Genomic DNA, 22,746 nt, shown 5'->3' with positions numbered 1-22,746 from the left:
CAATACACCATATACGAGGCAATTCCCAAGGGAGAAATGTCTCCCGATTACGTTATATTTTTCGTTCCAGATACTGAATAGTCATGCATCGCTAAACGAATTCGCTCACGATCACGTCACAGTTTTAAGCAGGAATTTGGAAAATTAATTAAGTCGACATCGGTAAGGAGCAAAAGCATGCGCCAAAGCGACATGCAAAAAATTTGCAAAAGTCAGAACATAATCGGTACGAACACGGTACTTGCCGTGCTCAGTCCATAAGTAGGTGAGAAAATCCAAACGATCCGTCAGTTTGAGACAAAAGAGCGAATAAATTGTATGGCCGAGTAACCAGATGGTGGCATTGCGTTTGGTGGATGGAAACGCCTTACACTGAGGTACGATTGCATCTGCCACTGTCACCTGCGCTGTAGACACCCTGTTGACGAGACGAACCATATCCCGAGCAGTGTCCCACACAGCACGGAACCGACGGCACACGAAACGATGTTCAATGGTATCGTCGACATGGCATTCTTCGCATGCAGGGGACGGACTCAGATGAATAGAGTGCAGTTTAGCATTTGTAGGAATCGTGCCATTGACCACTTTATACCACGTCGCTCTGACAGGTGCAGGAAGCACGGGGGTGGTGATGTTGCGCCAAACTGTCCGCCAGTCAGTGTGCGGTAGGCGGTACTCCCACTTGTTTCTGGCCGGTAATCCCCTCAGAGCACGGACAATGTCGCCCACACGACCGCCGCTGGTGCCACTATGCGCAAGATAGCTGCTGTTAAAATAAAAACGCCGCACGTAATTCAGCGCAAAGGGTATGTGGCTGACAGAGACCGGAGCAACCACGGAAGGTGGGCGGTATTGGGTGAACAACCTGACCGTGGCACTGCTGGTGCCTTTCTCCAATACGGCCGTAGTCCGTTTGAGGAGGAGCGCCGCGCATTTGGCGGAAAAATCCACCAGACCGAGTCCCCCATCGGCCGTATGTAAGGTGCAGGTGGCTAACGAAACTTTGAAAATTTCCCCTTTCCAAAGGAGCCAGTAGACGGCCTGTTTATTAGCGCGATCTAGAAGCTTAGGAACCGGGAGAACCTGTGCTAAATACCACGCTCTAGCTAAGATGGTAGTGTTAATGAGATGCACCTTGTCATGGAGCGCCAAATGCCGGGCCGCATGAATTTTAACAACCGCTCGAATTTTGTGTAAGACGGGGCGCCAATTCAGAGCCTCCATGCGCTGAGGATTATCAGACAAAATAACCCCCAGGACTTTGTGCTGCTGCACAACACTGAACCAATTTCGACGCACATGGCTCATGCGTGGAGTAAGAGGCAGCAAAACCGTCTTGTGAACATTCACAACGGCCCCCGTCGCCTTCTCAAACAGCCGGAGAACAGAGTACAGGGTATCCACATCAGCCGGCCGACCCAAGAACACCCCAAGATCGTCGGCATAAGCCCGACAAGTGAGGTGATCTTCCCCAAGTTGGATCCCGGGACACTCGCGACAGATAGACCGCAGCAGCGGGTCGAGCGCCAAAGCGTAAAGTGTCATTGACAACGGGCAACCCTGTCTGACCGAGCGAGTTAGACGTATAGGCTGACTGAGGGACCCATTGACGATGACACTCGACGTGGCATTGCGCAAAAAACCCTGAACCGTGTGGGTAAACTTACGGCCAAAGCCCATTGCAACCATGACACGCCGCAAATAGGCATGGCCAACCCTGTCAAACGCATTCTGGAAATCGATCAACATAATGGCTGCCGACCGAACTCTGTTGCCGCGTACAAAACCGATACAGTCCCTATAGGCCAGAACGGCGTCAAAAATATTCCTGTCACGCACAGCACACGTCTGATGTTCACAGAGAACGCGCGGCATGACTTGCCGCAGTCTGTGCGCGACGCACCTCGCCATGATCTTATAGTCCGCGTTTAACAGAGTGATCGGTCGAACAGCGTGGAGATTCGGCGTCGCTTTCGATTTGGGAATGAGCGTGATGCATCCCGCTGCAAATTCCGTTGGTAGAGGAGCGCCATTAAGAATTTCATTCGCGATACCGGTTAACGTATCGCGTAAAAGGTTAAAAAATTGCAAATAAAATTCAGCGGGAATGCCGTCCATTCCGGGAGATTTTCCCCTAGGACTTCGCTTGACAGCTTCGTGCAATTCATCGGACGTAAAAGCCTCATTAAGATGGACACGGTCTGTGCGACGTAAAACATTTGGAATCCCCTGTAAAAGACGACGCAGCGCAGCGGGTTCGACATCAACGTCCCGAAAGAGAGACTCAAAATGTGCGTGGATTTCCCTCTCAATCGTCACCCTGTCGGAAGTCTTTGTTCCATCCCGAGTGACCCACGCATTAAAGGCCAATCGTTCGCGCATCTTCCGCTCTCTGTTAAGATGATATATAGAGAGCGGCTCCCCGTCCACGGCACCCACAGGTTGGCACCGAGTAACCGGCCCCCTACCCTTTCGCCGCAGATCGGACAAAAGTTCGGCCTGAAATTGTTTAAAAATGGGAAGAAGATGCGGCTGGGCCGTAACTTGGCGGGCGAGATCCTTCAAACAGTTCTGATAAAACTGTGACGTCGAGCGACGCCAGTGCGCTGCGTCTCGGCTAAAATTAATTAAAAAGGTCCGGACTGCAGGTTTGGCAGTACCAACCCACCACCCGAGAACGCTACTATCACCGGGTTTAGCCTGCAAAAGTTTGTGCCACATATCAGTGAAGCACTGCTGAAAATGAGAGTCGGCCAGCAGGCTGCAGTTAAACTTCCATAGATTTCGGCGATAGGATGGCCTAAAAAATGGAAGCGAAAGTTCACAAAAATAACTGCAGTGATCTGAAAAAATAACCGGCCTGACCTCAGATCGAGCCACCGGGGCCGCAAGTGACGATGACACATAGATCCGATCAAGTCGGCTGTGTCCCTGTGGATAAAAATAGGTAAATTGGGTGTCAACCGGGTGGAGCATTCGCCACGTGTCCTGCAGATTAAAACTTGTGAGAAGCGTGTGGAGTTCCTGACACTTATTGGGGCGCGGCTCCTGATCGCGGTCATCGGTGACCGCATTAAAATCACCGCCGAGAATTAAATGAGCGGAATTGCGGTGCAAAACCTCACACAGCTCCTGACTATAAAAGAGCCGCCGCGCCGCGTAGTCGCTACCGGAAGGAGCATAAACATTAACAAACGTGACGCCTTCAATAGTGCACGCAATAGCGCGGCCAGTAGGGAGACACTCGATATTAGTGACATTGAGCCCGGAGCAGACTAAAATAGCTGTACCGGTGACAATGTCTGACACCACATTATCCACAATAACGTAGTCAATCAGATCGGTTAAAAGCAGGAGAGCCTCCCGTGTCACTTCTTGCAAAAAAGCGACATGGCAACGGGTTTCACATAAAAGAGTTTTTAATGCAAGGACCTTATGAGGACTACGCATTTTGTTAACATTAACAGTAAGTATATGCCACCGACGCGTGTCAGGAACCATACACAACGCAAGGAGCAACAAATATAGTGTGCACAAGAAGCGAGGCAGTATCGCTGCGAAGATAACAAGTAATGTAGACAAGATCGGCGGCGGGGGGCACACACCAGACACGGCAAAGACAAGAAATAACAAGAAGAATAAAATTCAAGGAAGCGTGCACAACGGTGGAAGCATGGGCGTCACAAGGAGTACACACTGTTTCAACACAAAACGACTAAAAGTTCCGCCAGCGGACAATAAACACCAGACACTTTCAAAGGCTAAAACTTAGGTCCGCAAAAAATTGCATGCACACGTGCCGCTAAAAATATGCAAGGAAGTGGCAAGCACAATAAATTATGTCTAAAACGGATGTCACACATCAGACGCGCGAAAAAAAAAAGGTATACGCACCACAAAAGCGGCACATGCACCGGTATGACAGCACATGGTCTTGAGAGGAACGGGGTAAACACACAAAAAACGCGTGTCAGACCCCATACACAACAAAACTACACAACTGTGTGAAAAATGAATGCTCACATCTGGAAAAGCACCCGTGTATCCATAAGGATCCAAGTGAGCGGCAAGAACGACTAAAATGTGCCGCCTACGAGCGGCTGGCACCCAACACATTGAAAAATACCAAACACATTTAAAATACACACCAAATAAAAACATACAACGACGGGTGCAGTGGCGCTGCCAAAATTACACTCGCGTGCAAAATACAGATTAAAACGCGCAACAGACCGGTGGCACACAAGAGAGACAAGAATACGCCACAAAAAACAACGTTAAACTTAGGCAACGGCGGATGCAATCACGCTGCCAAGCAAAGAGCAAAGTCGCGCTACGTACCGGCTCCAGTGCCGTCGGCCACCTCCACGTCCGCCGCCCAGTCACACTTATCACCGGAAAACACGGGGGGCTGAACCACCTCCGTGTCCATACTAACAGCGGCACCGGAAGGAGCCGCCGTGGCAGGTCCAGCGCCGACGGCAGAAACAGATCCAGAATCCTGCGAGTGCGGCCGGATGCGACGGCAATGTGAGTCGTCCGATTTACGTTTGGCTGCCAAGTTGGCAGGAGACACGCCCTGAACAACGTCCATCGCCATACCACTTGCTACGACAGGCTCCGTTTTAGTAAGGAGAACCTTTAGCTGCCGAACTTTCTCGTCCCGCTTGGACTCCGCGGAACTCACGGACGCCTCGGGCTGACTGCAAGCAGCAGGCCGCTGCCGACGGCGTTCGGAAGCCGGCGCCTGCCGCGAGTCAACAACCGCGCGCTGCGAGGCCCGTTGCAATTTTTTTAGTTTAGAGGTGGACTTGTACGGTGGAACACAAGTTACCACCGGGGACGGCGTTCGCGCCTTACGAGAGGAAACACTCGAAATACTCGCGCTGCGAATGCGGGGAACGTTTTCAGCCCTCTCAGTCGGCCTTTCCCGACGCGGTTTGGGTTCCGCGGGGGCGTCAAGACGCACCTCACGGTCTACAACAACGACGGCAGCAGCGGACACATTCTCATTCACAACAGTGGGAGCAGCCTCTGATACGGGTTCTAATACGGATAGCGTTACATCAGCCGGTACAGGGTCAGACATAATCGGTAGCTCAATTTTGTCAACAGCCTGCGTATCAGGCACGGGGGCCGCTACATCGACAGGCAAAGAAATCACAGGCAACGCCGGGGAGCTATCAGCAACAGGAACGGAAGGTGTAACGTCCATAGCCACAACGTCGGTCGCAATCGCAGGTGCAGACACACGACTCGCACGTGCGGGGGAGGCGCCAAGCGCGACCGACGCCCACGTCACCTCATCCTGACCGTCTGTCCTTGGTAATTGCACTGGGCGACTACGTTTCGGACAGTCCTGTCGAAAATGTCCGGTACCATTGCAAAAAGAACAGGTTGCCGGTTGACCGCTATAAGTAATAAAGGCCCGATGGCCAGCAACAACAACAAAAGACGGTATATGCTGTCGGACAATCATGCGGACACTGCGAACACCGTTCTCAACGTCGTAATGATAAGCTGACGACCATTTCTCTTTTACGACCGAAAGCACTGTACCATACGGAAGTAAACTACGAGAAATAGTTTCATTACGGACTTCGAATGGCAGGTTAAACACGCGAACAGTGCGTATACCATAACCCGCGTTCGATAACACAACATCACTAATAGTACCGTCAAGGTGCCTGATTTTACGTATACCACCATTTACATTGACTAGAGTATCACACATATCGGAAGACGACAGTTTTAAAAATACCGAGTTAAGGAACGCGTCAAGTTGAACGCCAAGAACAACACTTTTCGGTAATTGAAGATCACTTTTAATCCATTCATGAATCTCGAAAGCCGTAGGCCTACGCACGGATCTATCAAACGCGCACTGAATATTGTTCTGACGATTCTCTGAATGATTGAGATCCATGGTACTCACAGGAATAACAAACTACTGCAGAAACAGCACCGCGAGGCACACGCCGCCGACCGCGATCCGCAAGTAAACACCGCCCGACACGCCGCAGCGAGCGCGCGATGTGTTCGGGCCCACGGCTCCGAAGAGACTGGTGCCTGAAACCAGCGCCTTAGACCGCTCGGCCACGTTACCTACGCGACCCAACGGCCACAGGAGCTGCGTTCTACCCCTCGAGAACACACGGCAATGGCACAAAAACGAGAAGTAAAAATTGGCAGCGGTGGGATTCGAACCCACGCCTCCGAAGAGACTGGTGCCTTAAACCAGCGCCTTAGACCGCTCGGCCACGCTACCTGCACCAGAGTTCGTGGCATTTGTAGAAAACAGTGCACGACACAACTTCCTGATCTTCTGCGACGCGTTGCTCATACATCGAACCTCAAACCACTGCACTTTTCGAATAGAGATTAACTACACAGGCAGCTGCCAGCGCTCTGGTGCGGCGGCATCGCGTGTTGATATTGAATCGGTAGTGCCACCTGCAGCCTGTGGAACATGAGCAAACAATCAGGAGGGCACCGTGATTTCAAACACTGGGTCACTATCGTCATTGCAGCGACAGCAAGGCAGAACTTTAAAAAGTGCCGTGACCAGGACTCGAACCTGGGTTATTGCGGCCACAACGCAATGGCAATGTCCTAACCACTAGACGATCACGGCCACGGAGCCACCGCCGAAAGTAGCCTTCTCGACTGCAAGTGGCGATGAACAGCAAAGCTCGGCCGACTGCGTCTCGCCACAGCTGTGTCACACGCGGTCTCCATCATATGCATACCTGCAAACGACCGTGCCTGCGCTCTTGGGACACTGAGCAGAGTGGTTAGCTGCATTCAACGCCCGTGGCAATGTCTTGCAGTCCTCCAAGTCTGTTGACCGCAGGTATGTGCCTCGATAAGAGGTGGACAGATGTCGCATCTCTCTCGCCGTCACTTGTGGCCGCGAACCATATTTTACGTAGTTTTCTGCAAGCGTCAGCGGAGCGTCAGTCGAGCTAAGTCGGGACAAGTCGCATAAGAGGAGCAACAAAACGCGCATTTCCGGTACCGGGAATCGAACCCGGGCCTCCTGGGTGAGAGCCAGGTATCCTAGCCACTAGACCACACCGGATAACGACGCAAGCGCTCCTCCAGCAAACGCAGCAAGCACCTTCCCGCTATTTGGCGACAACTGCAAAAATTTACGTTTCCACTTTGTAGAACGGCATGCTCGGGACGTATCTCGTGGAGACGAACGCCAGCGATCATGAGACCAACCTGCGCCGGTGAATCCTGTTGTTACACCACGCAATGTGCTACGACAATTTACGAAAGCGACGATCACGCTTTGCTGCGCTATTTCCTTCGCGGGTAATCAGAGCTCTGGATTACGAGACAGAAAACGTTGGCAGCGGTGGGATTCGAACCCACGCCTCCGAAGAGACTGGTGCCTGAAACCAGCGCCTTAGACCGCTCGGCCACGTTACCTACGCGACCCAACGGCCACAGGAGCTGCGTTCTACCCCTCGAGAACACACGGCAATGGCACAAAAACGAGAAGTAAAAATTGGCAGCGGTGGGATTCGAACCCACGCCTCCGAAGAGACTGGTGCCTTAAACCAGCGCCTTAGACCGCTCGGCCACGCTACCTGCACCAGAGTTCGTGGCATTTGTAGAAAACAGTGCACGACACAACTTCCTGATCTTCTGCGACGCGTTGCTCATACATCGAACCTCAAACCACTGCACTTTTCGAATAGAGATTAACTACACAGGCAGCTGCCAGCGCTCTGGTGCGGCGGCATCGCGTGTTGATATTGAATCGGTAGTGCCACCTGCAGCCTGTGGAGCATGAGCAAACAATCAGGAGGGCACCGTGATTTCAAACACTGGGTCACTATCGTCATTGCAGCGACAGCAAGGCAGAACTTTAAAAAGTGCCGTGACCAGGACTCGAACCTGGGTTATTGCGGCCACAACGCAATGGCAATGTCCTAACCACTAGACGATCACGGCCACGGAGCCACCGCCGAAAGTAGCCTTCTCGACTGCAAGTGGCGATGAACAGCAAAGCTCGGCCGACTGCGTCTCGCCACAGCTGTGTCACACGCGGTCTCCATCATATGCATACCTGCAAACGACCGTGCCTGCGCTCTTGGGACACTGAGCAGAGTGGTTAGCTGCATTCAACGCCCGTGGCAATGTCTTGCAGTCCTCCAAGTCTGTTGACCGCAGGTATGTGCCTCGATAAGAGGTGGACAGATGTCGCATCTCTCTCGCCGTCACTTGTGGCCGCGAACCATATTTTACGTAGTTTTCTGCAAGCGTCAGCGGAGCGTCAGTCGAGCTAAGTCGGGACAAGTCGCATAAGAGGAGCAACAAAACGCGAATTTCCGGTACCGGGAATCGAACCCGGGCCTCCTGGGTGAGAGCCAGGTATCCTAGCCACTAGACCACACCGGATAACGACGCAAGCGCTCCTCCAGCAAACGCAGCAAGCACCTTCCCGCTATTTGGCGACAACTGCAAAAATTTACGTTTCCACTTTGTAGAACGGCATGCTCGGGACGTATCTCGTGGAGACGAACGCCAGCGATCATGAGACCAACCTGCGCCGGTGAATCCTGTTGTTACACCACGCACTGTGCTACGACAATTTACGAAAGCGACGATCACGCTTTGCTGCGCTATTTCCTTCGCGGGTAATCAGAGCTCTGGATTACGAGACAGAAAACGTTGGCAGCGGTGGGATTCGAACCCACGCCTCCGAAGAGACTGGTGCCTGAAACCAGCGCCTTAGACCGCTCGGCCACGTTACCTACGCGACCCAACGGCCACAGGAGCTGCGTTCTACCCCTCGAGAACACACGGCAATGGCACAAAAACGAGAAGTAAAAATTGGCAGCGGTGGGATTCGAACCCACGCCTCCGAAGAGACTGGTGCCTTAAACCAGCGCCTTAGACCGCTCGGCCACGCTACCTGCACCAGAGTTCGTGGCATTTGTAGAAAACAGTGCACGACACAACTTCCTGATCTTCTGCGACGCGTTGCTCATACATCGAACCTCAAACCACTGCACTTTTCGAATAGAGATTAACTACACAGGCAGCTGCCAGCGCTCTGGTGCGGCGGCATCGCGTGTTGATATTGAATCGGTAGTGCCACCTGCAGCCTGTGGAACATGAGCAAACAATCAGGAGGGCACCGTGATTTCAAACACTGGGTCACTATCGTCATTGCAGCGACAGCAAGGCAGAACTTTAAAAAGTGCCGTGACCAGGACTCGAACCTGGGTTATTGCGGCCACAACGCAATGGCAATGTCCTAACCACTAGACGATCACGGCCACGGAGCCACCGCCGAAAGTAGCCTTCTCGACTGCAAGTGGCGATGAACAGCAAAGCTCGGCCGACTGCGTCTCGCCACAGCTGTGTCACACGCGGTCTCCATCATATGCATACCTGCAAACGACCGTGCCTGCGCTCTTGGGACACTGAGCAGAGTGGTTAGCTGCATTCAACGCCCGTGGCAATGTCTTGCAGTCCTCCAAGTCTGTTGACCGCAGGTATGTGCCTCGATAAGAGGTGGACAGATGTCGCATCTCTCTCGCCGTCACTTGTGGCCGCGAACCATATTTTACGTAGTTTTCTGCAAGCGTCAGCGGAGCGTCAGTCGAGCTAAGTCGGGACAAGTCGCATAAGAGGAGCAACAAAACGCGCATTTCCGGTACCGGGAATCGAACCCGGGCCTCCTGGGTGAGAGCCAGGTATCCTAGCCACTAGACCACACCGGATAACGACGCAAGCGCTCCTCCAGCAAACGCAGCAAGCACCTTCCCGCTATTTGGCGACAACTGCAAAAATTTACGTTTCCACTTTGTAGAACGGCATGCTCGGGACGTATCTCGTGGAGACGAACGCCAGCGATCATGAGACCAACCTGCGCCGGTGAATCCTGTTGTTACACCACGCAATGTGCTACGACAATTTACGAAAGCGACGATCACGCTTTGCTGCGCTATTTCCTTCGCGGGTAATCAGAGCTCTGGATTACGAGACAGAAAACGTTGGCAGCGGTGGGATTCGAACCCACGCCTCCGAAGAGACTGGTGCCTGAAACCAGCGCCTTAGACCGCTCGGCCACGTTACCTACGCGACCCAACGGCCACAGGAGCTGCGTTCTACCCCTCGAGAACACACGGCAATGGCACAAAAACGAGAAGTAAAAATTGGCAGCGGTGGGATTCGAACCCACGCCTCCGAAGAGACTGGTGCCTTAAACCAGCGCCTTAGACCGCTCGGCCACGCTACCTGCACCAGAGTTCGTGGCATTTGTAGAAAACAGTGCACGACACAACTTCCTGATCTTCTGCGACGCGTTGCTCATACATCGAACCTCAAACCACTGCACTTTTCGAATAGAGATTAACTACACAGGCAGCTGCCAGCGCTCTGGTGCGGCGGCATCGCGTGTTGATATTGAATCGGTAGTGCCACCTGCAGCCTGTGGAGCATGAGCAAACAATCAGGAGGGCACCGTGATTTCAAACACTGGGTCACTATCGTCATTGCAGCGACAGCAAGGCAGAACTTTAAAAAGTGCCGTGACCAGGACTCGAACCTGGGTTATTGCGGCCACAACGCAATGGCAATGTCCTAACCACTAGACGATCACGGCCACGGAGCCACCGCCGAAAGTAGCCTTCTCGACTGCAAGTGGCGATGAACAGCAAAGCTCGGCCGACTGCGTCTCGCCACAGCTGTGTCACACGCGGTCTCCATCATATGCATACCTGCAAACGACCGTGCCTGCGCTCTTGGGACACTGAGCAGAGTGGTTAGCTGCATTCAACGCCCGTGGCAATGTCTTGCAGTCCTCCAAGTCTGTTGACCGCAGGTATGTGCCTCGATAAGAGGTGGACAGATGTCGCATCTCTCTCGCCGTCACTTGTGGCCGCGAACCATATTTTACGTAGTTTTCTGCAAGCGTCAGCGGAGCGTCAGTCGAGCTAAGTCGGGACAAGTCGCATAAGAGGAGCAACAAAACGCGAATTTCCGGTACCGGGAATCGAACCCGGGCCTCCTGGGTGAGAGCCAGGTATCCTAGCCACTAGACCACACCGGATAACGACGCAAGCGCTCCTCCAGCAAACGCAGCAAGCACCTTCCCGCTATTTGGCGACAACTGCAAAAATTTACGTTTCCACTTTGTAGAACGGCATGCTCGGGACGTATCTCGTGGAGACGAACGCCAGCGATCATGAGACCAACCTGCGCCGGTGAATCCTGTTGTTACACCACGCACTGTGCTACGACAATTTACGAAAGCGACGATCACGCTTTGCTGCGCTATTTCCTTCGCGGGTAATCAGAGCTCTGGATTACGAGACAGAAAACGTTGGCAGCGGTGGGATTCGAACCCACGCCTCCGAAGAGACTGGTGCCTGAAACCAGCGCCTTAGACCGCTCGGCCACGTTACCTACGCGACCCAACGGCCACAGGAGCTGCGTTCTACCCCTCGAGAACACACGGCAATGGCACAAAAACGAGAAGTAAAAATTGGCAGCGGTGGGATTCGAACCCACGCCTCCGAAGAGACTGGTGCCTTAAACCAGCGCCTTAGACCGCTCGGCCACGCTACCTGCACCAGAGTTCGTGGCATTTGTAGAAAACAGTGCACGACACAACTTCCTGATCTTCTGCGACGCGTTGCTCATACATCGAACCTCAAACCACTGCACTTTTCGAATAGAGATTAACTACACAGGCAGCTGCCAGCGCTCTGGTGCGGCGGCATCGCGTGTTGATATTGAATCGGTAGTGCCACCTGCAGCCTGTGGAACATGAGCAAACAATCAGGAGGGCACCGTGATTTCAAACACTGGGTCACTATCGTCATTGCAGCGACAGCAAGGCAGAACTTTAAAAAGTGCCGTGACCAGGACTCGAACCTGGGTTATTGCGGCCACAACGCAATGGCAATGTCCTAACCACTAGACGATCACGGCCACGGAGCCACCGCCGAAAGTAGCCTTCTCGACTGCAAGTGGCGATGAACAGCAAAGCTCGGCCGACTGCGTCTCGCCACAGCTGTGTCACACGCGGTCTCCATCATATGCATACCTGCAAACGACCGTGCCTGCGCTCTTGGGACACTGAGCAGAGTGGTTAGCTGCATTCAACGCCCGTGGCAATGTCTTGCAGTCCTCCAAGTCTGTTGACCGCAGGTATGTGCCTCGATAAGAGGTGGACAGATGTCGCATCTCTCTCGCCGTCACTTGTGGCCGCGAACCATATTTTACGTAGTTTTCTGCAAGCGTCAGCGGAGCGTCAGTCGAGCTAAGTCGGGACAAGTCGCATAAGAGGAGCAACAAAACGCGAATTTCCGGTACCGGGAATCGAACCCGGGCCTCCTGGGTGAGAGCCAGGTATCCTAGCCACTAGACCACACCGGATAACGACGCAAGCGCTCCTCCAGCAAACGCAGCAAGCACCTTCCCGCTATTTGGCGACAACTGCAAAAATTTACGTTTCCACTTTGTAGAACGGCATGCTCGGGACGTATCTCGTGGAGACGAACGCCAGCGATCATGAGACCAACCTGCGCCGGTGAATCCTGTTGTTACACCACGCACTGTGCTACGACAATTTACGAAAGCGACGATCACGCTTTGCTGCGCTATTTCCTTCGCGGGTAATCAGAGCTCTGGATTACGAGACAGAAAACGTTGGCAGCGGTGGGATTCGAACCCACGCCTCCGAAGAGACTGGTGCCTGAAACCAGCGCCTTAGACCGCTCGGCCACGTTACCTACGCGACCCAACGGCCACAGGAGCTGCGTTCTACCCCTCGAGAACACACGGCAATGGCACAAAAACGAGAAGTAAAAATTGGCAGCGGTGGGATTCGAACCCACGCCTCCGAAGAGACTGGTGCCTTAAACCAGCGCCTTAGACCGCTCGGCCACGCTACCTGCACCAGAGTTCGTGGCATTTGTAGAAAACAGTGCACGACACAACTTCCTGATCTTCTGCGACGCGTTGCTCATACATCGAACCTCAAACCACTGCACTTTTCGAATAGAGATTAACTACACAGGCAGCTGCCAGCGCTCTGGTGCGGCGGCATCGCGTGTTGATATTGAATCGGTAGTGCCACCTGCAGCCTGTGGAACATGAGCAAACAATCAGGAGGGCACCGTGATTTCAAACACTGGGTCACTATCGTCATTGCAGCGACAGCAAGGCAGAACTTTAAAAAGTGCCGTGACCAGGACTCGAACCTGGGTTATTGCGGCCACAACGCAATGGCAATGTCCTAACCACTAGACGATCACGGCCACGGAGCCACCGCCGAAAGTAGCCTTCTCGACTGCAAGTGGCGATGAACAGCAAAGCTCGGCCGACTGCGTCTCGCCACAGCTGTGTCACACGCGGTCTCCATCATATGCATACCTGCAAACGACCGTGCCTGCGCTCTTGGGACACTGAGCAGAGTGGTTAGCTGCATTCAACGCCCGTGGCAATGTCTTGCAGTCCTCCAAGTCTGTTGACCGCAGGTATGTGCCTCGATAAGAGGTGGACAGATGTCGCATCTCTCTCGCCGTCACTTGTGGCCGCGAACCATATTTTACGTAGTTTTCTGCAAGCGTCAGCGGAGCGTCAGTCGAGCTAAGTCGGGACAAGTCGCATAAGAGGAGCAACAAAACGCGCATTTCCGGTACCGGGAATCGAACCCGGGCCTCCTGGGTGAGAGCCAGGTATCCTAGCCACTAGACCACACCGGATAACGACGCAAGCGCTCCTCCAGCAAACGCAGCAAGCACCTTCCCGCTATTTGGCGACAACTGCAAAAATTTACGTTTCCACTTTGTAGAACGGCATGCTCGGGACGTATCTCGTGGAGACGAACGCCAGCGATCATGAGACCAACCTGCGCCGGTGAATCCTGTTGTTACACCACGCACTGTGCTACGACAATTTACGAAAGCGACGATCACGCTTTGCTGCGCTATTTCCTTCGCGGGTAATCAGAGCTCTGGATTACGAGACAGAAAACGTTGGCAGCGGTGGGATTCGAACCCACGCCTCCGAAGAGACTGGTGCCTGAAACCAGCGCCTTAGACCGCTCGGCCACGTTACCTACGCGACCCAACGGCCACAGGAGCTGCGTTCTACCCCTCGAGAACACACGGCAATGGCACAAAAACGAGAAGTAAAAATTGGCAGCGGTGGGATTCGAACCCACGCCTCCGAAGAGACTGGTGCCTTAAACCAGCGCCTTAGACCGCTCGGCCACGCTACCTGCACCAGAGTTCGTGGCATTTGTAGAAAACAGTGCACGACACAACTTCCTGATCTTCTGCGACGCGTTGCTCATACATCGAACCTCAAACCACTGCACTTTTCGAATAGAGATTAACTACACAGGCAGCTGCCAGCGCTCTGGTGCGGCGGCATCGCGTGTTGATATTGAATCGGTAGTGCCACCTGCAGCCTGTGGAACATGAGCAAACAATCAGGAGGGCACCGTGATTTCAAACACTGGGTCACTATCGTCATTGCAGCGACAGCAAGGCAGAACTTTAAAAAGTGCCGTGACCAGGACTCGAACCTGGGTTATTGCGGCCACAACGCAATGGCAATGTCCTAACCACTAGACGATCACGGCCACGGAGCCACCGCCGAAAGTAGCCTTCTCGACTGCAAGTGGCGATGAACAGCAAAGCTCGGCCGACTGCGTCTCGCCACAGCTGTGTCACACGCGGTCTCCATCATATGCATACCTGCAAACGACCGTGCCTGCGCTCTTGGGACACTGAGCAGAGTGGTTAGCTGCATTCAACGCCCGTGGCAATGTCTTGCAGTCCTCCAAGTCTGTTGACCGCAGGTATGTGCCTCGATAAGAGGTGGACAGATGTCGCATCTCTCTCGCCGTCACTTGTGGCCGCGAACCATATTTTACGTAGTTTTCTGCAAGCGTCAGCGGAGCGTCAGTCGAGCTAAGTCGGAACAAGTCGCATAAGAGGAGCAACAAAACGCGCATTTCCGGTACCGGGAATCGAACCCGGGCCTCCTGGGTGAGAGCCAGGTATCCTAGCCACTAGACCACACCGGATAACGACGCAAGCGCTCCTCCAGCAAACGCAGCAAGCACCTTCCCGCTATTTGGCGACAACTGCAAAAATTTACGTTTCCACTTTGTAGAACGGCATGCTCGGGACGTATCTCGTGGAGACGAACGCCAGCGATCATGAGACCAACCTGCGCCGGTGAATCCTGTTGTTACACCACGCACTGTGCTACGACAATTTACGAAAGCGACGATCACGCTTTGCTGCGCTATTTCCTTCGCGGGTAATCAGAGCTCTGGATTACGAGACAGAAAACGTTGGCAGCGGTGGGATTCGAACCCACGCCTCCGAAGAGACTGGTGCCTGAAACCAGCGCCTTAGACCGCTCGGCCACGTTACCTACGCGACCCAACGGCCACAGGAGCTGCGTTCTACCCCTCGAGAACACACGGCAATGGCACAAAAACGAGAAGTAAAAATTGGCAGCTGTGGGATTCGAACCCACGCCTCCGAAGAGACTGGTGCCTTAAACCAGCGCCTTAGACCGCTCGGCCACGCTACCTGCACCAGAGTTCGTGGCATTTGTAGAAAACAGTGCACGACACAACTTCCTGATCTTCTGCGACGCGTTGCTCATACATCGAACCTCAAACCACTGCACTTTTCGAATAGAGATTAACTACACAGGCAGCTGCCAGCGCTCTGGTGCGGCGGCATCGCGTGTTGATATTGAATCGGTAGTGCCACCTGCAGCCTGTGGAACATGAGCAAACAATCAGGAGGGCACCGTGATTTCAAACACTGGGTCACTATCGTCATTGCAGCGACAGCAAGGCAGAACTTTAAAAAGTGCCGTGACCAGGACTCGAACCTGGGTTATTGCGGCCACAACGCAATGGCAATGTCCTAACCACTAGACGATCACGGCCACGGAGCCACCGCCGAAAGTAGCCTTCTCGACTGCAAGTGGCGATGAACAGCAAAGCTCGGCCGACTGCGTCTCGCCACAGCTGTGTCACACGCGGTCTCCATCATATGCATACCTGCAAACGACCGTGCCTGCGCTCTTGGGACACTGAGCAGAGTGGTTAGCTGCATTCAACGCCCGTGGCAATGTCTTGCAGTCCTCCAAGTCTGTTGACCGCAGGTATGTGCCTCGATAAGAGGTGGACAGATGTCGCATCTCTCTCGCCGTCACTTGTGGCCGCGAACCATATTTTACGTAGTTTTCTGCAAGCGTCAGCGGAGCGTCAGTCGAGCTAAGTCGGGACAAGTCGCATAAGAGGAGCAACAAAACGCGAATTTCCGGTACCGGGAATCGAACCCGGGCCTCCTGGGTGAGAGCCAGGTATCCTAGCCACTAGACCACACCGGATAACGACGCAAGCGCTCCTCCAGCAAACGCAGCAAGCACCTTCCCGCTATTTGGCGACAACTGCAAAAATTTACGTTTCCACTTTGTAGAACGGCATGCTCGGGACGTATCTCGTGGAGACGAACGCCAGCGATCATGAGACCAACCTGCGCCGGTGAATCCTGTTGTTACACCACGCACTGTGCTACGACAATTTACGAAAGCGACGATCACGCTTTGCTGCGCTATTTCCTTCGCGGGTAATCAGAGCTCTGGATTACGAGACAGAAAACGTTGGCAGCGGTGGGATTCGAACCCACGCCTCCGAAGAGACTGGTGCCTGAAACCAGCGCCTTAGACCGCTCGGCCACGTTACCTACGCGACCCAACGGCCACAGGAGCTGCGTTCTACCCCTCGAGAACACACGGCAATGGCACAAAAACGAGAAGTAAAAATTGGCAGCGGTGGGATTCGAACCCACGCCTCCGAAGAGACTGGTGCCTTAAACCAGCGCCTTAGACCGCTCGGCCACGCTACCTGCACCAGAGTTCGTGGCATTTGTAGAAAACAGTGCACGACACAACTTCCTGATCTTCTGCGACGCGTTGCTCATACATCGAACCTCAAACCACTGCACTTTTCGAATAGAGATTAACTACACAGGCAGCTGCCAGCGCTCTGGTGCGGCGGCATCGCGTGTTGATATTGAATCGGTAGTGCCACCTGCAGCCTGTGGAACATGAGCAAACAATCAGGAGGGCACCGTGATTTCAAACACTGGGTCACTATCGTCATTGCAGCGACAGCAAGGCAGAACTTTAAAAAGTGCCGTGACCAGGACTCGAACCTGGGTTATTGCGGCCACAACGCAATGGCAATGTCCTAACCACTAGACGATCACGGCCACGGAGCCACCGCCGAAAGTAGCCTTCTCGACTGCAAGTGGCGATGAACAGCAAAGCTCGGCCGACTGCGTCTCGCCACAGCTGTGTCACACGCGGTCTCCATCATATGCATACCTGCAAACGACCGTGCCTGCGCTCTTGGGACACTGAGCAGAGTGGTTAGCTGCATTCAACGCCCGTGGCAATGTCTTGCAGTCCTCCAAGTCTGTTGACCGCAGGTATGTGCCTCGATAAGAGGTGGACAGATGTCGCATCTCTCTCGCCGTCACTTGTGGCCGCGAACCATATTTTACGTAGTTTTCTGCAAGCGTCAGCGGAGCGTCAGTCGAGCTAAGTCGGGACAAGTCGCATAAGAGGTGCAACAAAACGCGCATTTCCGGTACCGGGAATCGAACCCGGGCCTCCTGGGTGAGAGCCAGGTATCCTAGCCACTTTTTTTTTTTTACTGTAATCTTCAGATCCGAAGTCCGACGCCTTATCCATTTTTTTCCCTTTTTTTTATTTTCTTTTTTTTTAAAGTTAATCCCTTTATCGTGGAGAAACTAATGTACCCCTTCTTTGGGCTTATTGATAATGTGAAAAAAGAATGAAGTCATCAGTAGGTAGAAACAGAAGTTATGTTCAGTTTGTTTCCTTCTTCATCGCTGTTTTTTGTTGTCACACTTAAAGCAAATAGGCTTCCTTGACAAAGAAACGTCAGAGGGCATTCCGAAACTGCCTCTTCTCTCTGAAAATGCGTAAAAAAAACAAACCATATTCGGTGAGAAGCAACTATTTATAATGGCTTCTTGAAAAATAAATTAATAAACGTTGAACTCAAAGAACGGCAATTCCGGTAAAATCTAAAATATTTTTTTTTTTTTTTTCCACGATTGTAAAGTAAGTTAGTAGTGGTGAACACTCTCTTACGTTTGTCTTCTGTGTCCGCAGATATTTCTTGTGAATTCTTTTACATCAAGGTCTTGATTAAAAAATTTGCGTATGTTTCTTTATATTTACTAGTCTTCAGTAACATGTGATGCTCAGTTAGCAGATAGATCCAAAAATCCTCTTGGCTTTTCTCTTCCTTCGTGAAGAGGTAATGTACCGTTGCCGCTTTCAGCCAATTGACTGCGTTGCGTTTCGTGTTAGGAAAGGGTACATCATCCGGTGTCAAAAAGTCCGCAGGCGTTATAGCGTTAGGTGACGTTCGAAGGATGAGTGCCAGCTTTCGTCGGACATTCAGCCATATATCTTTAACCTTGTCACACACGAAACGATGTTCTTCGTTATCAATTAAACTACACGTTGCACACAAAGGCGAATCCGCTAAGTGGATCGTATGAAGTTTCGAGTTTGTTGCAACTTTCCTATTTACAACAAAGTACCATGTTGCTTTCAGATGAGTAGCTAAGTTACGGTTATGAATATTTGCCCATATCACTTTCCAGTTAGAACATGGATAGTTTTGTTCTATTTTGTCGTTCTTCTTTTCTCCCATCAATTTGCCATATATTTCTTTTACGTTTGTCATGTCTTTTTCCGGAATTCTTGAATGTAGGTAGCTATATTCTATTAAAAACCATCGTAAATGGTAAAGTCCGCTCGGTATGTGCTGCACATTAATGGGTGGAGAGATGTCATCTGGAGCTATTTCAGATAGCAAGTGCGCGGCGATACAGCTGCCGGATTGTCTCCATTGTTGAAACGTATTGGAGATGTACAGAGCCTGCGACTTTTTAGTAACATTCGTTAAGTTTAAGCCGCCATTATTAGTGGCGAGCGTCAGAGTGTCATACTGGATTTTAAATATGTGGCCACGGCTCACAAAATAGCCTATTGCTGACATAATTTGTTTGGCGATGCCGGCGGGTATTGGCAGTATCTGGGCGACATAATTGACTTTGGAAGTAATAGAGACGTTCGCTAAAGACACTCTCTGAATTTCATTTAATTGTCGAATACTATGTGTCCGTACACTAGCTCGTATGGTAGTTAGTACTTGTCTATAGTTGGCCGCAATAGTTTGACGTATATTTTTTCGGAAATCAATGCCGAGACACTTCAAGGCTGTTAGCTCACGTAACTGACCGTGTGTGCGCATGCCAATGCCACGTCCGATATTGAATATGCCGGACTTGGTTTTGTTTAACCTCGCGGCTGACGCTCGTTCGTATTTTTCTATTATGTGCATTGCCGTCTCGACTTCCGCTACATTCATAACGAGAAACCCAACATCGTCCGCATAAGCTTTACATATTATTTTGTTTCCTCGTATTTGCAATCCTTGTAACCGCTGAGTCAAGGTAGCGAGCAAAGTTTCGATGGCCATGGCAAAAAGTGCCATGGACAACGGACAACCTTGCCTGACGGAACATGCGATCTCGACTGGCCGGCTAGGCTGTCCATTTATGATGATTCTGGAGGAGTTATTCGTTACCAAACGTCGTATGAGGTCAACGAATCTCGGCGGAAAACCCATTGCGCCTATCGTTTTCAGGAGGTAGGAGTGGCTGATCCTGTCGAAGGCTTTATCGAAATCTAACGACACGATGGCACATTTTAGTCGACATACTTCTGCTATTGAAATTATGTCGCGGTAGTCGGACAGCGTCTGCTGAATTTTCCAACCCTTGCCCACGCTAGACTGATATGGGCCGGTGACGCTGGCCATTACATTTTTAAGTCTGTGGGCTAAGAGCCGCGAAAAATTTTTATAGTCACTGTTCAGCAGAGTGATTGGTCTCAAATTTCCAATTTTCTTGCCAGCCGATTTTTTTGCGATTAACACTATCATACCTTCGCGAAAATCTTTCGGTATCTCCTTATTGAGGTTCAGAAGTTCATTACAGATGCATGTAATTCTATGTTTTATATGTTCCCAGAAGACTTGATAAAATTCTGCTGGTATGCCGTCAGCTCCAGGGGATTTATTTTTTGCACTTTGATAGACAGCATAGTGTACATCGTCTTCGGTCGCCTCCGCTATTAGAGCTTCCGCGTACGCGTTACCAACGCGTCCTTGCAGGTTGGTCAGTAAATCGTCCTGTGCTTTTTCGTCTACCTCTTTATGTGAAAACAAGTTGTCGAAATGGGTTAGTATTTCTGCTTTTATGTCGTTGTGCATTGTCAAGGTGGTGCCATTATCAGTTTTAAGCTCCGTCAGTATTTTGCGGAAATCTCGTTTAGTTTCACGAATCACATGATATACCGAAGTGGCTTCTTTTTGCGCCACAGTCTCTGCTCTTGACCTTATTTGGTATCCTTCAAGCTGTTGTCGTCTTAATGTCAGTATTTTTGCCTGGATTTTTTTAACTCTCCCATGGTTCCCAATAGCTGTAGCACCTTGCAGGTAGAGTTCTCGGAGACAATGAAACTAAAATTCTATCGTTCTTTTCCGCCAAAAGCTCTTCTCCCGGGAGTAGTTGATGAAACATCTCCGGATCTGAGGTTTGGCGCATTTGAGCCACCAATCCAAAGTCGAGTGGTAAGAGATGAGTTTGGTCTCGCAGGCTCTCCAAGTGGTGAGAAAGGCTTCTCGACAGGCAGGATCTTTTAAGTGTGAAACATTAACTTTCCATGGCCCTTTATATCGACAGGTTCCTTGTCGTTCCTAATTTAATGTGCATATATATGCAGCGTGGTCTGAAAAAACGGTTGGCCAAACTTCAGACTGCAGGATGCGGTGTTTCAGATTGGGCGAGACATATATTCGATCCAACCGGCTCGCTGAATGATTAGTGAGGTGGGTAAAGCCGGGTGCCGCGCCGTTCTTTTGCTCCCACGAATCAGTTAAACGGAGGTCGGTGACGATACGTTCCAGGTCCGGCGATTTGTTGTAGTTAGGAGTTTGGTCTTTGGCATGTATGACACTGTTAAAGTCGCCTCCAAGGATGGTATGGGTGCAGTGTACACCAAACAAAGGAACAATTCCCTCCTTAAAAAACTGTGCTCGTTGGCACCGATTGGTAGAACCAGATGGGGCATAGACATTAATAATCCTGGTGTTATAAAGCGTGCCGGCAATGCCTCTGCCGTTAGGCAGTTTTGTTACGTCTGTAATGACGACGCCCTCTTGGAAAAGAAATGCGGTACCCAAATCACATCCAATTCCAGGATTGACTATAGCATTATACCCCTGTATGAAGTCAAGTTTGATGTTTGTTACTTCTTGTAAAAACAAAATGTCCACATCAGCTGCATACAGGAAATCTTTTAAATTTTGTAAATTAAATGGGCTACAAATTTTATTGATGTTCAGCGTAGCGATCTTATAGGCCTGCAACGGAACTACGTTAGCCAAGACGGGAGTGTAATTAGGAAAAACTCTGGCAACATATCATTTCGAAAAAAACATTAAGAAATCTGACCCGAGAGACATGTGGACACAAGTCAGTAAAACCGTTCAGACTAGAAATATTCATGACTTGGGAAGGGATCAGTCGGCTTCTCCGTGTCTGGGACAGTATCCGTCGCGGCGATGACATTCAAGACGACGTCATCTCGTGGTGTGGCCATCGTGGTGACTGTAACGGTTCCTGTGGTGTCCATAATTGCTTCCTCCTTTTTAGTGTCGTCGACATCGTCTGCCCACGGATTCGACAGCCCTGTCATCGGTTCGTCATTAAGTAGTGCACTATATTCAGGTGTTTGCTGGTGATTTTTATCTTCGGTTCGGGTAATTGCTACGTCATCGGAGGGCAAACTGGCAGAACCGGAGGTACTATCCAAGGACACAGGGTCTTCGTTAGATGACTGCTGATTGCACTGCAAGTTCTCAGATGCAGATTGACGTATTTTGCCCCCTATTTGCTTCGCCTGTTCACGCAGTTGTGGTGCAGTCTGCTCTGCACCTTGACGAGCGATCCTCCGTTTTTTAGATTTCTTGGGAGATGCGTCTCGTGGTGGACTTTGGACGGTACCTGGAGAAGCCTCAGGTTGCAAAGTGGCACTACCCGAAGTGACTGACGCCAGGTCTGATTTCATTGCACTTGACGGGCTGTGGTCAGTGCCTAAGGCAGCTGCAGGATTCGGAGGAGCACCACTAGAAACGGCTGGTTGCGAGTCCGTTTTCTGTGCACCTGATACGCTTTTGATACCTCCTAAAGAAGCTCCAGGATGCAGAGGAGCACTACCCGAAGCGACTGAGGTCGCGTCCGTATCCATTGCCTCATTGGGCGATTCCACGGCGACAAGGGCAGGAGCAGATATGTCTTCGCAGGAGGGTTGAGTGTCTACAGATGCTACACCTGAGTCGGTCGGTTGGTCGGTCGCTTGTGGGTCGGTATTCGTAGTAACTTCGGGGGGCGCAGTGGCACTTGCAAAACCGCGCGCTACGGCGACATATGTTACGGGCAGCGTTGACATAGCAGGGGGCCTGACGGCATCGCCGGCAGGCAGTTGCGCCACTCGCCTTTGAACACAGTCTGCACGAACGTGGCCTGGTAAATTGCAGACAGCACACGTTTTCGGTTGGTCATC

At 51.6% G+C, this 22,746-nt stretch overlaps 34 non-coding genes across 34 annotated transcripts; all 34 read right to left on the bottom strand.

Moving 5' to 3' along the window:
* Positions 1 to 6,189: 6,189 nt before the first annotated feature.
* On the bottom strand, positions 6,190 to 6,271 carry Trnal-aag (transfer RNA leucine (anticodon AAG)). Its single transcript has one exon. It is a non-coding gene; the product is annotated as a tRNA-Leu (tRNA).
* A 288-nt stretch (positions 6,272 to 6,559) lies between these two features.
* Positions 6,560 to 6,637, bottom strand: Trnah-gug (transfer RNA histidin (anticodon GUG)). Its single transcript has one exon. It is a non-coding gene; the product is annotated as a tRNA-His (tRNA).
* A 375-nt stretch (positions 6,638 to 7,012) lies between these two features.
* On the bottom strand, positions 7,013 to 7,084 carry Trnae-cuc (transfer RNA glutamic acid (anticodon CUC)). Its single transcript has one exon. It is a non-coding gene; the product is annotated as a tRNA-Glu (tRNA).
* A 274-nt stretch (positions 7,085 to 7,358) lies between these two features.
* Positions 7,359 to 7,440, bottom strand: Trnal-cag (transfer RNA leucine (anticodon CAG)). Its single transcript has one exon. It is a non-coding gene; the product is annotated as a tRNA-Leu (tRNA).
* An 80-nt stretch (positions 7,441 to 7,520) lies between these two features.
* On the bottom strand, positions 7,521 to 7,602 carry Trnal-aag (transfer RNA leucine (anticodon AAG)). The gene has a single exon. It is a non-coding gene; the product is annotated as a tRNA-Leu (tRNA).
* Positions 7,603 to 7,890: 288 nt separating this feature from the next.
* On the bottom strand, positions 7,891 to 7,968 carry Trnah-gug (transfer RNA histidin (anticodon GUG)). The gene has a single exon. It is a non-coding gene; the product is annotated as a tRNA-His (tRNA).
* Positions 7,969 to 8,343: 375 nt separating this feature from the next.
* On the bottom strand, positions 8,344 to 8,415 carry Trnae-cuc (transfer RNA glutamic acid (anticodon CUC)). Its single transcript has one exon. It is a non-coding gene; the product is annotated as a tRNA-Glu (tRNA).
* Positions 8,416 to 8,689: 274 nt separating this feature from the next.
* On the bottom strand, positions 8,690 to 8,771 carry Trnal-cag (transfer RNA leucine (anticodon CAG)). Its single transcript has one exon. It is a non-coding gene; the product is annotated as a tRNA-Leu (tRNA).
* An 80-nt stretch (positions 8,772 to 8,851) lies between these two features.
* Positions 8,852 to 8,933, bottom strand: Trnal-aag (transfer RNA leucine (anticodon AAG)). The gene has a single exon. It is a non-coding gene; the product is annotated as a tRNA-Leu (tRNA).
* Positions 8,934 to 9,221: 288 nt separating this feature from the next.
* Positions 9,222 to 9,299, bottom strand: Trnah-gug (transfer RNA histidin (anticodon GUG)). The gene has a single exon. It is a non-coding gene; the product is annotated as a tRNA-His (tRNA).
* A 375-nt stretch (positions 9,300 to 9,674) lies between these two features.
* Positions 9,675 to 9,746, bottom strand: Trnae-cuc (transfer RNA glutamic acid (anticodon CUC)). Its single transcript has one exon. It is a non-coding gene; the product is annotated as a tRNA-Glu (tRNA).
* A 274-nt stretch (positions 9,747 to 10,020) lies between these two features.
* On the bottom strand, positions 10,021 to 10,102 carry Trnal-cag (transfer RNA leucine (anticodon CAG)). Its single transcript has one exon. It is a non-coding gene; the product is annotated as a tRNA-Leu (tRNA).
* Positions 10,103 to 10,182: 80 nt separating this feature from the next.
* Positions 10,183 to 10,264, bottom strand: Trnal-aag (transfer RNA leucine (anticodon AAG)). Its single transcript has one exon. It is a non-coding gene; the product is annotated as a tRNA-Leu (tRNA).
* A 288-nt stretch (positions 10,265 to 10,552) lies between these two features.
* Positions 10,553 to 10,630, bottom strand: Trnah-gug (transfer RNA histidin (anticodon GUG)). The gene has a single exon. It is a non-coding gene; the product is annotated as a tRNA-His (tRNA).
* A 375-nt stretch (positions 10,631 to 11,005) lies between these two features.
* Positions 11,006 to 11,077, bottom strand: Trnae-cuc (transfer RNA glutamic acid (anticodon CUC)). Its single transcript has one exon. It is a non-coding gene; the product is annotated as a tRNA-Glu (tRNA).
* A 274-nt stretch (positions 11,078 to 11,351) lies between these two features.
* On the bottom strand, positions 11,352 to 11,433 carry Trnal-cag (transfer RNA leucine (anticodon CAG)). Its single transcript has one exon. It is a non-coding gene; the product is annotated as a tRNA-Leu (tRNA).
* Positions 11,434 to 11,513: 80 nt separating this feature from the next.
* Trnal-aag (transfer RNA leucine (anticodon AAG)) lies at positions 11,514 to 11,595 on the bottom strand. Its single transcript has one exon. It is a non-coding gene; the product is annotated as a tRNA-Leu (tRNA).
* A 288-nt stretch (positions 11,596 to 11,883) lies between these two features.
* On the bottom strand, positions 11,884 to 11,961 carry Trnah-gug (transfer RNA histidin (anticodon GUG)). Its single transcript has one exon. It is a non-coding gene; the product is annotated as a tRNA-His (tRNA).
* Positions 11,962 to 12,336: 375 nt separating this feature from the next.
* On the bottom strand, positions 12,337 to 12,408 carry Trnae-cuc (transfer RNA glutamic acid (anticodon CUC)). Its single transcript has one exon. It is a non-coding gene; the product is annotated as a tRNA-Glu (tRNA).
* A 274-nt stretch (positions 12,409 to 12,682) lies between these two features.
* On the bottom strand, positions 12,683 to 12,764 carry Trnal-cag (transfer RNA leucine (anticodon CAG)). Its single transcript has one exon. It is a non-coding gene; the product is annotated as a tRNA-Leu (tRNA).
* An 80-nt stretch (positions 12,765 to 12,844) lies between these two features.
* On the bottom strand, positions 12,845 to 12,926 carry Trnal-aag (transfer RNA leucine (anticodon AAG)). Its single transcript has one exon. It is a non-coding gene; the product is annotated as a tRNA-Leu (tRNA).
* A 288-nt stretch (positions 12,927 to 13,214) lies between these two features.
* On the bottom strand, positions 13,215 to 13,292 carry Trnah-gug (transfer RNA histidin (anticodon GUG)). The gene has a single exon. It is a non-coding gene; the product is annotated as a tRNA-His (tRNA).
* A 375-nt stretch (positions 13,293 to 13,667) lies between these two features.
* On the bottom strand, positions 13,668 to 13,739 carry Trnae-cuc (transfer RNA glutamic acid (anticodon CUC)). Its single transcript has one exon. It is a non-coding gene; the product is annotated as a tRNA-Glu (tRNA).
* Positions 13,740 to 14,013: 274 nt separating this feature from the next.
* Trnal-cag (transfer RNA leucine (anticodon CAG)) lies at positions 14,014 to 14,095 on the bottom strand. Its single transcript has one exon. It is a non-coding gene; the product is annotated as a tRNA-Leu (tRNA).
* Positions 14,096 to 14,175: 80 nt separating this feature from the next.
* Positions 14,176 to 14,257, bottom strand: Trnal-aag (transfer RNA leucine (anticodon AAG)). The gene has a single exon. It is a non-coding gene; the product is annotated as a tRNA-Leu (tRNA).
* A 288-nt stretch (positions 14,258 to 14,545) lies between these two features.
* Trnah-gug (transfer RNA histidin (anticodon GUG)) lies at positions 14,546 to 14,623 on the bottom strand. The gene has a single exon. It is a non-coding gene; the product is annotated as a tRNA-His (tRNA).
* Positions 14,624 to 14,998: 375 nt separating this feature from the next.
* Trnae-cuc (transfer RNA glutamic acid (anticodon CUC)) lies at positions 14,999 to 15,070 on the bottom strand. Its single transcript has one exon. It is a non-coding gene; the product is annotated as a tRNA-Glu (tRNA).
* A 274-nt stretch (positions 15,071 to 15,344) lies between these two features.
* Trnal-cag (transfer RNA leucine (anticodon CAG)) lies at positions 15,345 to 15,426 on the bottom strand. The gene has a single exon. It is a non-coding gene; the product is annotated as a tRNA-Leu (tRNA).
* An 80-nt stretch (positions 15,427 to 15,506) lies between these two features.
* Positions 15,507 to 15,588, bottom strand: Trnal-aag (transfer RNA leucine (anticodon AAG)). The gene has a single exon. It is a non-coding gene; the product is annotated as a tRNA-Leu (tRNA).
* Positions 15,589 to 15,876: 288 nt separating this feature from the next.
* On the bottom strand, positions 15,877 to 15,954 carry Trnah-gug (transfer RNA histidin (anticodon GUG)). The gene has a single exon. It is a non-coding gene; the product is annotated as a tRNA-His (tRNA).
* A 375-nt stretch (positions 15,955 to 16,329) lies between these two features.
* Trnae-cuc (transfer RNA glutamic acid (anticodon CUC)) lies at positions 16,330 to 16,401 on the bottom strand. Its single transcript has one exon. It is a non-coding gene; the product is annotated as a tRNA-Glu (tRNA).
* A 274-nt stretch (positions 16,402 to 16,675) lies between these two features.
* On the bottom strand, positions 16,676 to 16,757 carry Trnal-cag (transfer RNA leucine (anticodon CAG)). The gene has a single exon. It is a non-coding gene; the product is annotated as a tRNA-Leu (tRNA).
* An 80-nt stretch (positions 16,758 to 16,837) lies between these two features.
* On the bottom strand, positions 16,838 to 16,919 carry Trnal-aag (transfer RNA leucine (anticodon AAG)). Its single transcript has one exon. It is a non-coding gene; the product is annotated as a tRNA-Leu (tRNA).
* Positions 16,920 to 17,207: 288 nt separating this feature from the next.
* Trnah-gug (transfer RNA histidin (anticodon GUG)) lies at positions 17,208 to 17,285 on the bottom strand. The gene has a single exon. It is a non-coding gene; the product is annotated as a tRNA-His (tRNA).
* Positions 17,286 to 22,746: the final 5,461 nt, after the last annotated feature.

The sequence above is a fragment of the Schistocerca gregaria genome, chromosome 2 (assembly GCF_023897955.1).
Source record: "Schistocerca gregaria isolate iqSchGreg1 chromosome 2, iqSchGreg1.2, whole genome shotgun sequence".
NCBI classification, from domain to species: domain Eukaryota; kingdom Metazoa; phylum Arthropoda; class Insecta; order Orthoptera; family Acrididae; genus Schistocerca; species Schistocerca gregaria.
The sequence above is the reverse complement of the archived record's forward strand: the minus strand, read 5'-3'. Positions and strand labels throughout refer to the sequence as shown.